Genomic DNA, 15,536 nt, shown 5'->3' with positions numbered 1-15,536 from the left:
TATTTTTAACGTTTATTGATGATTTCTCCCGTAAGGTTTGGATCTTTATGCTGAAAAAGAAAGTTGATGTATTCAATATATTTAAACAATTTAAAGCAATGGTAGAGAAAAGAACAGGCAAATCAATTAAATGTTTAAGAACTGTCAATGGTGGTGAATTCACTTCAATAGAATTTGAACAATACTGTAAGGATGAAGGAATTGTTAGACACAAAACTGCTATTTATACTCCTCAGCAAAATGGTATTGTTGAACGTATGAATCAGACTCTTATGGAAAGAGTCAGAAGCATGATCATCAATGCTAACTTGCAAAAGGAGTTGTGGGCGGAAGCAGTATCCACTGCTTGTTATTTAGTTAACAAATCACCTTCAGTAGCAATTAATTGTAAAATTCCTGAAGAAGTTTGGTTAGGTCAGTCTTGTGATTATTCACATTTAAGGATATTTCGCTGTGATGCTTATGCTGTTATTCCTAAAAATCAGCGTTCAAAATTAGATCCAAAATCAAAATGTTATGTCTTTGTTGGGTATGACTATGCAGTGAAAGGATACAGGTTGTGGGATCCTACATCGCAGAAGATAGTCATTAGTAGAGATGTAAAATTTGATGAATCTTCTTTTTTAAATCAAATGTTGAAAGAATTGAACAAGAACAGGGATCGCCAAATCAAAAAATTTAGTTGGAGGCTACACCTTTCGATGACAGTCAAAAGGAAGAATAGACTTCTGGAGAAAAAAGTGTTGAAGATACAAAGCAAACTGTTGAAGTTTCTGAACTAGTTCAGCAACCAGTCACTCTAAGAAGGTCTACAAGGGAAAGAAAAACTCCCAAAAGGTATGAAGATTATGCTTCATCGTTTGCTTTGATCACTGAAGACGGGGAACCTTCCTTTTATCAGGAAGCAGTAGATGATACGGATAGCGAAAAATGGAAAATGGCTATGGAAGAAGAAATGGATTCCTTAGCCAAGAACAATACCTGAGATCTTGTAGAAATTCTTGAAGGGAGAAGTTTTGTTGGATGCAAATGGGTCTTCAAACTGAAACGAGAAGTTGATGTAAGTATCGAAAAGTATAAGGCAAGACTGGTAGCAAAAGGGTATTCTCAGGTTGAAGGTATCAACTTTCATGAGATTTTTTCACCAGTTGTAAAACTTGTTTCTATTCGTACTGTGTTAGCACTAACTGTATTACTTAACCTTGAGTTAGAACAGTTAGATGTTAAAACAACTTTCCTACATGATGATTTGAATGAAGAGTTATATAGGGAACAACCATAAGGTTTTGTATAGGGTCGCAGAAGAAGATTATTTTGCAAGGTCAAGAAATCATTGTATGGTTTGGGGCAGTCTCCCAGACAATGGTACAAGAAGTTTGATTGCTTCATGGTGAGCCAGAACTTTATTAGAAGTGAGTATGATCATTGTGTATACTTCAAAAGTTTCAATGGCATATTCATTATCTTAGCTTTGAATGTTGACGATATGCTTATTGCAAGCAAAATCATGGAAGAGATCAACAAGTTAAGGCTCAGCTCTCTAGAACATTTGATATGAAGAATCTTGGAGCAGCAAAACATATCTTGGGCATGGAGATACACAAAGACAGGAAAAATGGCAAGCTTTGGTTATCACAGCAGAAGTATGTGGAGAAAGTACTTGAAAAGTTCTGTATAACAATGTGAAACCTGTTAATGTTCCATTAGCTTCCCATTTTAAGCTTTCTTCGGTTTTGAGTCCTAGCACTAATCAGGAAAAGCAATATATGTCTCATGTACCATATGCAAACGTTGTAGGCAACATAATGTATGTGATGGTATCTACAAGACCTGACATTTCACATGTAGTTGGAGTTGTCATCAGGTTCATGGCAAATCCAGGTGAAGAACATTAGTGAGCAGTGAAATGGGTGCTTCGATATCTAAGAGGCACAAGTGACCATTGCATCATCTTGAATGGTAGTGAAGGATCAGTCTGCGAATATGTAGATGCTGATTATGCAGGTGATTTGGACAAAAGAAGATCTACTACAGGTTAAGTCTTTACTCTTGCAGGCGAAGCAATTAGTTGGATGTCAAAGCTTTAGGAAGCAGTGGTATTATCCACTACCGAAGCAGAATATATAGCTGCTTTAGATGCCAGTAAAGAAGCAATCTGTTTAAAGGGTCTACTTCATGAGATTGGAAGGACGCAGGAGAAAGTCAATGTACTTGGTGACAGTCAGAGTGTTATTCACTTGGCTACAAAACCTGCTTATCACAGCACAAACAAGCACATTGATGTAAGGTATTATTTTATGAGACGTGATCAATGGCAAAAAAGTAGCTCTTCAAAAGGTCCATACGTGGGAGAATTGTGCAGACATATTCACAAAGCTAGTTACAGTAGAGAAGTTGCGATGGTGTTTAGCTTCTCTTGGCTTGCAGAAGAGATGATGAATGGGCATGGGACGGGGATTAGGAAAATTGTTGTCAAAGTGGAGTTTGTTGGTAGTTGACAACTAATTAAAGTAAATTTGGGTAAATTGTATTAGTTATTGACAAGTTAGTTTCATACGAAATCAACAGTTATGTAACAGAGGCTCATATATAAAACTGATGAATGCCCGAACTATTGTATGGAGAATCATTTCATTGATTGAATAGAAATTCCAATCCCTTGCCCCGTGGATGTTTCCTTGACACTCTGTCAAGGTTTTACCACGTAAATCTTGAGTTTTACTTGTGTGGATGTATTTAGTTTCCTTTCAGTTTCTTTTCTTTCATGTTTATTAACTCCTACATATGAAACAATACCACCAAATGATTCAATATACGAGATTCAACCGAGTAGGGAATCATAAGATCATATGAGCCACTTTAAGCTACAGTTGCTTTTGTAATAGTCTAATAGTCAGTCTCTGTGAGTCACAGTCTTAAACAACCATAGCCAGCCTTGGGGAGTGCAAGAGTGTATTAGAAGAGTAATGCATGATTACAAATAGAAAGAGTGAAACCTGGGTTAGAAATTGTAATTATTCTCGTAAGTGGAGTTGATTAAAATTAGAGATTCAGTTAACTCAAGTGTTGAGAGTTGAGTGATAGATAAAGAATGGAGTGTGTGTATGTAAAGATATTTTTTACGAGTCTCTAGTCAAAAAAGTTAAATATCTTTTATTCCATACTTCACTGGAATAAAGTTTTGTGTGATCAATAAAAGAGCCTTAACTCCTTTGTTTTATGTGTGAATTGTGTCTCCTCTACTTTTCCAACAAATTGATATCCAAACTACTAGATTAAACCAAAAACCACTAAAACCAAAAGCCACTGAAGAGGAAAAAATTATAGTTTGGAAGATCCATGTACAACCGCACTGTCCTCAACAACCATAGCCCCATCCCTCAAAGAACAGAGTGTGGTAGAGGAGAGAGTCGCCAAGTGCCTCCACCGTAGAGTGATAAGCCATTTAATCTTTTAGTGGAAGAAAGCAATACAGAGCAGTGATTCCTTTTTATCCTTCCATGTCGTAGCCTCGAACCAGCGCCTTCTCTATACGCAGCTAGTCTAAGTTCGATTTCCTGAGCCTCCATTAGCAAAAGAGAGCCCCAGTTCTTGCGGCGAGTTATTTAGAGTGGAATTTCTAGCCTGCTGTCAGCAAAAAAGACAATATAAGTGAAATTCAAGGCGGAATGCACTTTTCGAAAAACCGTGAAGAGCACAAGAAAATTCAATTAAAGTCACATGAGCTTATTTATTGGATTCCCAAGGATTTTCTTTAAGTTTTTAAAAAATGCACACATACATAAAACAAAATGGTCTTTCTTGGTATGTTTGAAAAAAGGACTTTCTTCATATATTTGAAGCATTAAAGATTTTTTTTTATAATAGTTCAAGTTGAAGGTTATCTAGCCTGTCGTCAGCCAAAAAGACAATATAAGTGAAATTCAAGGCGGAAAGCACTTTTCGAAAAACTGTGAAGAGCACGAGAAAATTCAATTAAAGTCACACGAGCTTATTTATTGGATTCCCAAGGATTTTCTTTAAGTTTTTAAGAAAAGCACACATACATAAAACAAAATGGTCTTTCTTGGTATATTTGAAAAAAGGACTTTCTTCATATATTTGAAGCATTAAAGATTTTTTTTTATAATAGTTCAAGTTGAAGGTTATAGAAAGAGTCACTCAGGGTTTTACTTGGTACGATATTTATGAAAAAAATATATATATTAAAAAAAAGTGTGGTTTATTATAAAAAAGATTAAGTGATAATTGTTTTGTGGATTCGGGAGATTTCTCTCCAAAAGAGAATTTAGGGCTTTGTAAAGTCAGTCTCTATAAAATTATTTGGTTTTTGTCAAGCATGACCATGTTTTGAGTGAAGATTGTGCCTTATGGGGGCACATATTGAAAATCATATTTTCTTCCGGGGGGCCATATGGAAGATAGCCTCATGAAATCAAGAAAGAAACTATAAGACAGAGGAAAGACCGCAGTGATCTCGCAAAGCGTCACTAAACCATATTAATAACAAAAATCGAAAAGAAGAAGCAAAGATCATTGCCATGGTTAGAGAGGTTCAGGGCGCAGCCGAGGAACCAATAAGTCTTGCTGAAGACAGAAGAAACCGAGCGTGATTGGTGTAGCTTTGATTTGCTACCACCTCCTATGTTTACAAGTGAATATTTTGATCAATTGGTTATTGTGCCCTATGGGGGGCACATATTGAAAATCATATTTTCTTTCGGGGGCCATATGGAAGATAGCCTCTTGAAATCAGGAAAGAAACTATAAGACAAAGGAAAGCCCGCAGTCATGTCGCAAAGCGCGACTGAATCATATTAATAACAAAAGTCGAAAAGAAGAGGCAAAGATCATTGCCATGGTTAGAGAGGTTCAGGCCGCAACCGAGGAACTAAGAAGTCTAGCAGAAGACAAAGAAGAAATCGAGGGTGATTGGTGTAGCTTTGATTTGCTACCACCTCCTATGTTTATAGGTGAATATTTTGATCATTGGGTTATCAAGATGTTAACTTTTCTTCGAGCTAGAGAGTTAATTGAATACAAATCTAATAACCCATATGATGCAATATGTGATGTTTTAGCTTTGAATTTTATAAAACAAACATAGAATGAGAAGTGCTTGTGCAGGGTAGCAAAAGCTACAACTTCCAAGGAAGCATGGAAATTTCTGGAAGCATAGTTTGGTGCAAGAGGGAGTGACATGCAACATCAGGTTATGTCATAATCAAAGAAGCCCGACGCAGATTTGGGAGTAGATGAGCAAGACTCTGAGAGGGAAACAGAGCTTCGAGAATCCCACTCAAAAGTAGATGATGGTTGTCAAAACCATAAAATTGAAACCCATTATGCAAGCATGCATATGGATGAAGAAGATGCAGAAAAGAAAAGATTGTAGAGAGAGAAGTTGAAGCCTCTGTGTGTGAAACAGAGCAAGAGAAAATAAATGCTCAAGGACTCCACTGTAATGTGGATGATACGAATGATGGCGAAACTCACTATGATGAGACACATGTGGATGATGACTGCAAAGTTATATGTGAATTGGTGAATCCAACCACTGCTGACGGATTTGGTGAAGTTGAAATTGTCAATGAAATTGAAAATGAGCATATGCATGCTCGGACATACCACCATAGTGTCGATGAACATTATGTTGATGTTATCTGTGGTTTCTTTTTTGAAATAAAGATTGATTGTGGCAATATGGTAAGCGCAATGTTTGATGAAGCATTGAATGTTAAAGTTGTCTATGTAGCAGCAAGATATGAAGCAATTGGAACTGCTCATAAAAGAGTATGTCATCTAGCAGCAATTGATGATCAAGAAGAGGATAATGTGATTGAAGAGATTTTTATGAGAATATCCACTAACAACATAACAGTGGAAGACAACCTCCATGCAGTTGAAAAGAAGGAACATGTAGAGCGGGAAGCTCTCAGTGAAGAGCATAATAAACATGTTTTTAACATTGTTTTTGAATATGTAGGCATTCAGAATAGCACGGGAAAAAAAGTTGAAAACAAGGTTGTTAATAAGTTTGATGAAGATTTGAAGCTCATTGAAGAAGAATGGATTCAAAAACCAATAGAACAAATTGATACGAGTCTTAAAGCAGCCGCTGTAATAAAACAATTCAATGAAATCGTGAACACTGATCTTGAGTGTGCAAATTATAGGAAAAAAGCAGCAGTACCTGATGATGAAAGTGAAAATAATGATATGCATGTTTCTGAAAACAAAGATGAATGCATTGAAACTTTTTTCAGCAATGGAGTCAAGATTATGCTATCAAGAAATATGGCAAAAATAAAGTCATGAATATGAAGCGCAAGAAGCAGAGAAAAAAGACAGTTTGAAGATGCAATGTTGTGCAGCAGTACATGGTTGAACGAATATTTGAAGAGGAAGGTGTAGTAGACAAGATGAGATTGTGTTTCGGCACAAATTCAAGAAAAGTCAAAGAAAAATTACAGAAGGATCAAGTAAAGAAATATGGAGCCTACAACAAGCACCCACAATAGAGAATGAATTAATTTCGAAGATTTAAAATTTGGAAGAAGAGGAAAAGAAAATGCAAAATTGTAAAAGTTTTGAGTCATTGTAAGCCTCGCTAAGACACAGACCAGCAGTCATGTTTGTGTGATAGTTAAGTCATGTTGAGTCATACGGTCGTAATTAAGGGGGAGGGATAGAAATTGTAATTACTCCCGGATGGGTTGTTGACTAAAATTAGAGAGTTAGTTAACTTAGTGTTGAGCGTTGAGCGTTGAGTCAAGTTGAGTGATAAATAAAGAGTTAAGTGTGTGTGCATGTCAAGATATTTTAAGCGAGTCGCTAGTCGAAAAGGTTAAATACCCTTCACCGGGTTCATTGTAAGAATCATGTTTTGTGTGATCAATAGAAGATGATTAGAAGAGTCATAGCTTGTGTGTTTTATGTGTGAATTTATGCTTTGTCTCCTGTGTCTTTCCAACACCATGGAGAGGCCACTATATAGTGTTTCGTAGAAAATAAGTCATACGAGCCACAAATATGTGTGACGGGGCATACGATGTGAGCTCAGAGCTTCGTGATGCGAGCCATTACAGGGGTGCGCCAATAAACCATAGGTGCGATCCTTTTTCACATTATAACAAGCTCAGGAATATATACTAACTGTAAATCGTACAAATGTCAGTCTTTTAATAGACCAAGACAGGAAGACATATAGAGAAGCTTTAATCAGTTCATCATATTTAAAACCTTCTTATTTATACCTCCTTTTATATGCATTCGACCAAACATTGCAACATGCATATGCATTACAATTTGTATGTGCATTTGGCGAGGGGGATGTAATCATTACAATACGAAACAAATTTAATATAAAATGTTATGTATTCAACATTTAAACATTTAAAAAATTAATTAAACATTCAAACCAGTGAAACCCCTTCAAACTCATTCTCGTTGAGACAAGCAAGTGTTCCACCTTTAAAACCCTGCCTCATTTTTCACGCACATTTCTTTAATAATGGTTTCCATATTGTGTATAGCAATATTAAAACCCATTTTTCACACATTTCTTTAAAAATGGTTTCCATATTGTGTAGCAAAATTAAAACCCATTTTTCATGGAAGTTATGCCTTGCACATTAACTTTAGCTCTCTGAGGCTAAAATTAATCAATTCCCGACAAATTAATTTTGTAATTCACTCAACTCAATTGGCACATGAAACTGGGCTCTAATACCACTCTATAATGTCCTCATCTCCTAATTGGGAAACACCACTCAATAACTTCTACTTAAATATAATAAAAATAATCATGGAAGCATATACTCACATCTTCCATCATTTTCATCGAGTGTCTGTCAAATATAATCATTGTGCAAAGCAATACTACATGCAAAAATTGGAAATACTTCGACCCTATGTACCATGCCATAATTAATGTTGTATTCACACATTATATCATGATTATATTCTTATTAGTAAAACATGCACAATGAAAACATTACATATAATATATCAAACCCCAACTAGGGTTAACAATCATACATGACACAATTATAATGTATGGCACACAACATTGCAAATACCCATAAAAACATATAAATGTACGTATAAATACACATAAAATATCTCATTGTACAAAGAACACTTATATGTATCAAAGTGTTGAATGGCTAAGGGCTCTCCATGTTCCTCCCTATCAAAGACCATGTGGTTTGTAAACTCAACTACGGGTCACCTTGATCTCTGTTTTCTTTCTAAATATGACGTGTAGTTGAGTTTATTTTAAGTTTTAAAAAGAGTGAATCGTTTTAAAAAAAAATTCAAAATTAAACTATATAATTGTTAATTTCAGTTATTTAAATTAAATTTTAACTTGTAAATAAATTTCACATTGCGAGAAACCTTTATAATATTTAGATATTATAAATTACACAAATTATAATTGTAATTTTAACAATTTTTTAATAAATTTAAGCAAAATTAAAAAATAGTATGTTTCAAAAAGAATTATATTTTAAAAAAATCATAAGATTCGCCATATTTATTAAATATTATATATAAAATTAGAAATAAAATGCTTTTGAACACTGATTAGATTGAATAAGACAATGAGTAGTTAATGACTATTAATATTTTTTTAATTATATCACGTCAATGTTCTATATGGATTATTCAAAATTTTGAAAGCATATAATAAAAATGAGAATCATTAATTATTAATAAAAATAATTATTTTATATGACAAATCTTGTATTACATATAATGACATTTAGTGTATTTATAGGTTAAAATTTAAAGTTTATATATATATATTATAATAAAAACGAAATAAATATTTTTCCTTACTACTCTCAAAGGAAAAACACATCTACTTGTTTAGTGTAACCAAAACAAGATCATCGCCTCTAACGGTTCGACCTCGTGAACTGGGTAGATGATAGAAATTGAAGTTCACAGATACTTGAATTTCCAAGATTTTGTTTGGAATCGTGGGTGCCCGTTGGATTGTAAAGAAGTGAGTGTGGATAGGAGCGTTGTCTAAGCTTTAAATTTGAATTTTGCCGGATTGCTTTTTTTTAGCTGTGGCAATGGACCGATGGATCAAACGTTTAATAGAATTCGATAACCCAGAAAAAGCACTTTACTGTTCACAAAAGCTAATCCAGAAAAGCTGTTCACAAAAGCTAATCCAGAAAAGCACTCTACTGTTCACAAAAGCTAATCCATCTTCTTTTTATTCCCTCTGTCTCCTCCTCTTCTACTGCAATGCAGCAATGCACTATGGAGTGTTGTTCGATATTTAAATTTGAATTGTGCGAAAAAACTTTTTTAACGGTGCGAATGATCTGGTTCTTTCGGTGGATCAAACCGCCGATTGAATTCCCTAATTCAAAAAAGCTAATTACTTTTCACAAAAGCTAATTCATGTTCTATTTAATCCATATCGTTTCATTAATCTCTTCATCTTCTTGCATTGCAATGAATTCTCTCAACTCTGTGCTTTTCTGCTCTCTATTGTGATGTCTTGTCTTGTGGAGCGCTCCCCGTTTGTTGTGTGTTGTTTTTTACCTGTATCTGTGGCTCTGTGTTGCGACTGGTTGTGTATGTGTAGTTTTTGTTGTCTTTCTATGTTTTTGTTATGTTAAATAACGAGTCTGAGAGAGAGACAGATACACCTTTCTGTCAAGAAGCCTTTGGATGGCCAAAATCAAAGGCTCACAATCGCTACAAGATGTAATGATGATCTCTACGAGCCTCAATGGTGATGGAGAGTCTTGAATTTCAATTAGATAGGGAGGCTGGTTTGTATTTCTATTGGATACACTATAACATTGAGAGTCTTGAATCTCAATTAAGTGAAGAAGTTGATCTGTATTTTTATTGGATAATTTGTTTATCATGATAATAGATTAAGTCCGATTGTTTCCTTTTACCTTTCTGTTTTGACTATTCCAAGTTCGTCATCCATGAAAAGTTTTCTCATCAGTTGATTTTTGATTTGTAAAAATTTATTTACACAGGAAGGAAGAATTTATGCGAGAGTAACAATCATAACAGGAAAATAAAACAAGGAGTAGACAACCATTTGTAAGCAGAATTAAATGATAATGATAGGCTAGGGCATAATTTTGTTTTTCCTTTGTTTAGTTCTCTAATTATTATCTTTCACAGAAGCAAAGTAGGAGTTCGAGTCCTGCCAAAGGAAATGTTGATGGCTTCAACAGCAGTATGACAACATCGAATTCTACGGATCGCCCTCCACGGATTCAGGTAGGTCCCTTTATTAACTAATGCTACCTGCAATTTATTAGGTTTTCTTTTTCCAATAAAGGAAATCAGTAGATATATGTGTTTATATAATAAATGACGCATAGCCAGAGTTCTAAATTTTTCAAGAGAATATTGAGGCATACACGCATGCACTATAATTATTAAGTACAGAACCTGTTTTTTTATTAAATCGTGGAATTTTTTATTTTTATTTTTTCTAATTTTAAATAATAATGTTATGAGAGTACATCATTGTTTTTCCTAATTTTATTTTTTCTAATTATAAATAATAATGTTATATCAACATATTGTTTTTCTAATTTTAAATGATAATGTTACAAGAATATATTATTGTTTTTCCTTTGTTTCTTTCTCTAATTTTCATTTTTTCAAATACATTCCTCTGAAGCAAAGCAAGCAATCGAGTTCTGCGCAGAGACGAGGACTCCGCTGGCAATATGACAGCATCAACTTTCAAGGAATCCTGGATGGATTGAGGTAGGTACCCAAATTAACTAATCCTGATTCGTACCTAAAATTTACTGGACTTTCCTTTTACTATTTTGAAGAAATCAGTAGATATATGCATTTATACAACAATTGATGAAAAGTCGGTGCTAGAAATTTTTAGAGAGAATATATCCAAGCATATGCACTGAAATTCTATTAAGCATATATATATTTTTTTTAAATATGAAATTTCTTTACTTCCACCTTTTTCCTGGTTTTGGTTGAAGTGTACCATTTCTCCCCCACTCATTTCTGGTTTTGGTTGACATGTACCATTTATTCCCACTCAGTGCCCTCTAGACATAAATCCCTTGCCACCAATGAATGACATAGATGTTTTATTGAAACGAGCCTTCTCTATTATGAAATACCCATGTTTTCCTACCTGAAACTTGCAAGCGGGTTGACACCTGGCTAGTAAGTTAACTCTATCCAGCTTAGGTTTAACTAGGTTAGTGACATAAGTTAACCCTACCCAGCAGTGGTTTGACTAAGTTAGTGAGTTGAGTGACATAGGATTTTTATTCTGCACCAGGTGACGAACGTCATTTGAAAGAGATTAACCTATGATAGGATAGGGTTGGCCATAGTCACTAGCGATGTAACAATTATACTTTCGTTCACATTTCAAGTCTATTATTAATGATGATGATCAATGTCGACAACACTTTGCGGTTTTTCCTTCTGACAAAAGACTAAACCTACATTATTGGTCTTAAAATTTATTAACTTATTATCTCATTACGAATATAAAATTCAGTCTCCCAATTTTACTTCACCAGTTTGAGTTATACATTTTTACATATATGGTTCATAACGAGGGTTACAATCTAATTTTTTTACTCTGGCCGAAGACTGACCACTGGTAAAAAAAAATCTAGACATCAACCTCGCAACTTCTCTTCTTTGGTTAGATGGTTAGATATTTCCATTTTAGAAATTAAAATTTCATTTATTTATAATTTTGATCTTTTTAAATAGAAAAGTTTTTAATAAAATAAAATTTGTGAAAGTAAAATTTCACCTTACTGAATTTTGTCCAAGCCAGCTCAAATCCACTCGTTTTATTACAATATCATTTTGCTACTAGTTTAATTTGAATTTAAATACACACATCCCTAACTGACTGTATTTTCTCATGTTATTAATGGAATATTAATAGCCAACTAACCATTTGCATGAGTGACCTGGAGAAAGAGGCAAACTTAAATAGGGTAAGCTTATTAATGGAATATTAATAGCCAACTAACCATTTGCATGAGCGACCTGGAGAAAGAGGCAAACTTAAATAGGGTAAGCTGTGGGTGAGTAAGAAGGGACACTATTTACTAGAGCATTAATTAAGAGTAGTTTAACTAATTGACATTTTGGCCCTTTTCATAGAATCTTTTCTTGTCAATTTTCATCTCAATCCAGCAAAGATTTCTTAGAATTGTAAGGTCCAGCTGGTGGAATCCAAGTACCCATAGGTTTTTTAGGGAATTGAATCCACTTATACATTCAAAAATACATTTCAAACCACAAGAAACCAATATTTTTTCCAAAAATTGTATTGCTAGATTTCTAATGGAAAAAGGAAAATTGTCTATTAATTACAATGTATCTTTTAATTATACTCTCATGGTCTCGATAAAGCTCAGGAATTAAATAGGAATGGTCTGGATAAAGCTAAGGAATTAAATAGGAAATCTGTGGATGTGTGAGAATAGAAATTCCTCTTGGCCTTCTCACATCAGTTGTGATAATAAAGTTACCCTTTACCAGTGAAAACAATAAATAGTGACTCTTAGACAGAATTATTATTAGTGGCACTTCAGATTAGGTATAAGCTTTTGATATATGACCAGAATTGTATTTCCTTTGAAAAAGTTTCTAGGTTCCTTCACTTGAAAGGTTTAAAACTTACATGCCTAATATGAAAGAATGGGTATGATTGATATCAGTGATATAGCATTTAAAATGTATAATATAAGGGTGCCCTTTAAAACTCTTTGTTGTTTAATTATTATTCTCCCTTTATATAGGATAGTTATAAGCTTACTTCACTTGCCTCTCTAAAACTCCCAATAACAAGTGAACATTAAGCTCCACAAGCCTCTATGCACTACATCCAAGAAAAACTAAACGTAGATATATAGTATTCACATGACATAAATAAACAAAAAGAGTGTTTTATTAATAGTAAATTAATTTACTTGCACATAGACTTGATGCTAAAAAAAAAAATTAGGGCCAAACTACTTCAATAAAGGAAATGCTTGTTATTCCAAGTCTTAGCTCATGCTTGTGTCAAATAGTTAATAGTTATCTTGCTAGGGTTTTTCATTTGTGCATAGGAATTGGGTTTATTCCACTTCCACAAGAACTGGAAAGCTAGTTTCCTTTTTCTTCTTGGATAGCTCTAAATTTCTTTAATTTCTCACAAAATAATTTGACCCAACAATATCCTTTCCTAGTGACCCAACAATACTCTTCGTAGTGATTCTACCTAGAAAATAACATTGATTTCTTCTTTTGTCCTTGAGAGTATCTTCTCCACTATTTTGTGGTTCTACACAACTATATTTGTTGGGATTGTTGTCACAAAATATAGCACCCTAGTGCTAGCTTGCACTAAATCCCAGAAACAATGGCATCCACCAGCACTCTCACCTTATTAACCAAATCCCTTTTAGGTTTGTGTGCATATGTTATCCCCACAAGGGAGGCACTCTCACCTTATTAACCAAATCCCTTTTAGGTTTGTGTGCATATGTTATCCCCACAAGGGAGGCTTCCTCAGCTAGGGTTATAGGTTAGATGACTAAAGGGATGCTAATCAAATGCATCTCCTTAAGGAGCTTGCAAATTTTACACTCCAGAATAGTGTTCAGTGTTCATATAAAGTATGACTTTTAGTGTTCAATAAAGTATGACTTTGGGTGAAATAAACTAGCTAGGTCAAAGAAAGCATGGCTCAAGATAGGCTTTGGAGATGCTCAAACTGATTCCCAAACAAGTGCCACTTTGAATTGGATAATGATTTTCAAATAGTATAAAGTGATTGAAAATGGAGGACTAATGCCTTGGCTCATCATTGAATTTCCAAGCATATGGAGTCATAAGCACACTGATATTCCAAATTAGGAGACTTAAGGTCACTGAATGCAATCTAGTTTATGACTTTGAGTGAAATAAACTAGCTAGGTCAAAGAAAGGATGGCTCAAGATAGGCTTTGGAGATGCTCAAACTGATTCCCAAACAAGTGCCACTTTGAATTTAAGAATGATTTTCAAATAGTATAAAGTGATTGAAAATGGAGGACTAATGCCTTGGCTCATCATTGAATTTCCAAGCATATGGAGTCATAAGCACACTGATATTCCAAATTAGGAGACTTAAGGTCACTGAATGCAATCTAGTTTCTTTAATGTATATCTAATGAAAAATTTTGCATATGAAAAACAGAGTAAAAATCTAGTCATGCTAAATTTTGGTGTGGCTCAGGTTAGATACAATCTCTGATAATTTTAATGACTTATGATTCACAAATCATAAGTTAAATCGGCCGGTCATCTCAAGGCTGGACTTACATAAAAATATATATATCTATAATATTTAAACGTAGAACATCGACTTTGTCATATCAATTACGATCCAAAAACCCGTCTAGGCTCTTGCTTTATGGTTAATTCCAAACTAACGTCAGATACTAAATGATTCCTCGTAGGCTCATCATAATATAAACGACATGATCTGGTTTCTCGTGTGAAAACATAGAGAAGTCAATTTCGCTGAGATCTCCCATTATTTCCATACTTATTTCAAATTTGGTTGTTCTGATCATGTTGTTGGTTGTAACAGCGCGTTACTAATGTATTCAAACATTTGCACGAATAATTTGAAAGATGGATTTTTAAAAGCCTTGCACCCCTTTTACTCTTGCACGTAGTCATCAGCATTTGTACTTGGTTCATTAGTTGTGCAATTCATCACCAGATCAGCAAAAATATTTGTTCTGGGCTGATAGCCAACTGTTTTTTCAATGTCAAAATATAAAACTAATACATTTGAAACATGGATTTTTAAAAGCCTTGCAACCCTTTCACTCTTGCACGTAGTCATCAGCATTTATACTTGGTTCCTTAGTTGTGCAATTCATCACCAGATCAGCAAAAATATTTGTTCTGGACTGATAGCCAACTGTTTTTTCAATGTCAAAATATAAAGCTAATACATCACATGTAAGGACTGATTCCTTGGGATTAGAATAAACTTTTGCTAATGAGATAAAATTCCTATCCTCCAGAGTACAAATTTGTGACACTTCCTTTTGAATTTCCTGCAACACGTCCTTCACAGACAATCTCGGCAGAGAATTTCTTCTTGTTTCTTAATAATGGAAACTATGTCCCAACCCAAACCATTTTATTGTCATCCAACACATCCTCACCACCAAGTGACTGTTTGCGCTTCTCTGCTCATCTCGAAGTATATGATGAGTGATTTTCTAGTTCATATATGGCCATGTCACCAGTTGCATTACTCCCAAGGTCAAATGAATGGGTGCAATGATCCATTTGTTCTTTGCCAGGGCAGTAGGATAAATTGTCTTCGAAATGAGAGTCTGCATCCAAGGAAAAGGTAAAAACATCTCTGCACCTTTTGAAGCAACTCTATATCTTCTCCCATGGTGACCAGTGTTGTACTCCATCCCATGACGTTTGTATAGAAACACCCTTTCATCACGATGCTCACAATCATAAACAAGTGTTCC

At 34.4% G+C, this 15,536-nt stretch overlaps 1 long non-coding RNA gene across 5 annotated transcripts in view; it reads right to left on the bottom strand.

Moving 5' to 3' along the window:
- The window catches only part of LOC149166469 (uncharacterized), a 301,282-nt gene that overhangs the window by 172,365 nt on the left and 113,381 nt on the right, over nucleotides 1–15,536 (bottom strand). The window contains exon 2 of one of the 5 annotated variants that reach the window (XR_016260431.1): nucleotides 3,198–3,624. The exons of the other annotated variants lie outside the window; for them this stretch is intronic. This is a non-coding gene — a long non-coding RNA (uncharacterized LOC149166469). Of the gene's footprint in view, nucleotides 1–3,197; nucleotides 3,625–15,536 lie in introns of those variants that run through there. 5 annotated transcript variants of the gene reach the window in all.

Source organism: Pinus tabuliformis, chromosome 5_1 (assembly GCF_031772625.1).
Source record: "Pinus tabuliformis cultivar Carrire ecotype Pingquan chromosome 5_1, CPIR1, whole genome shotgun sequence".
NCBI lineage: Eukaryota > Viridiplantae > Streptophyta > Pinopsida > Pinales > Pinaceae > Pinus > Pinus tabuliformis.
This window is presented reverse-complemented; position numbering and strand designations above follow the sequence as displayed.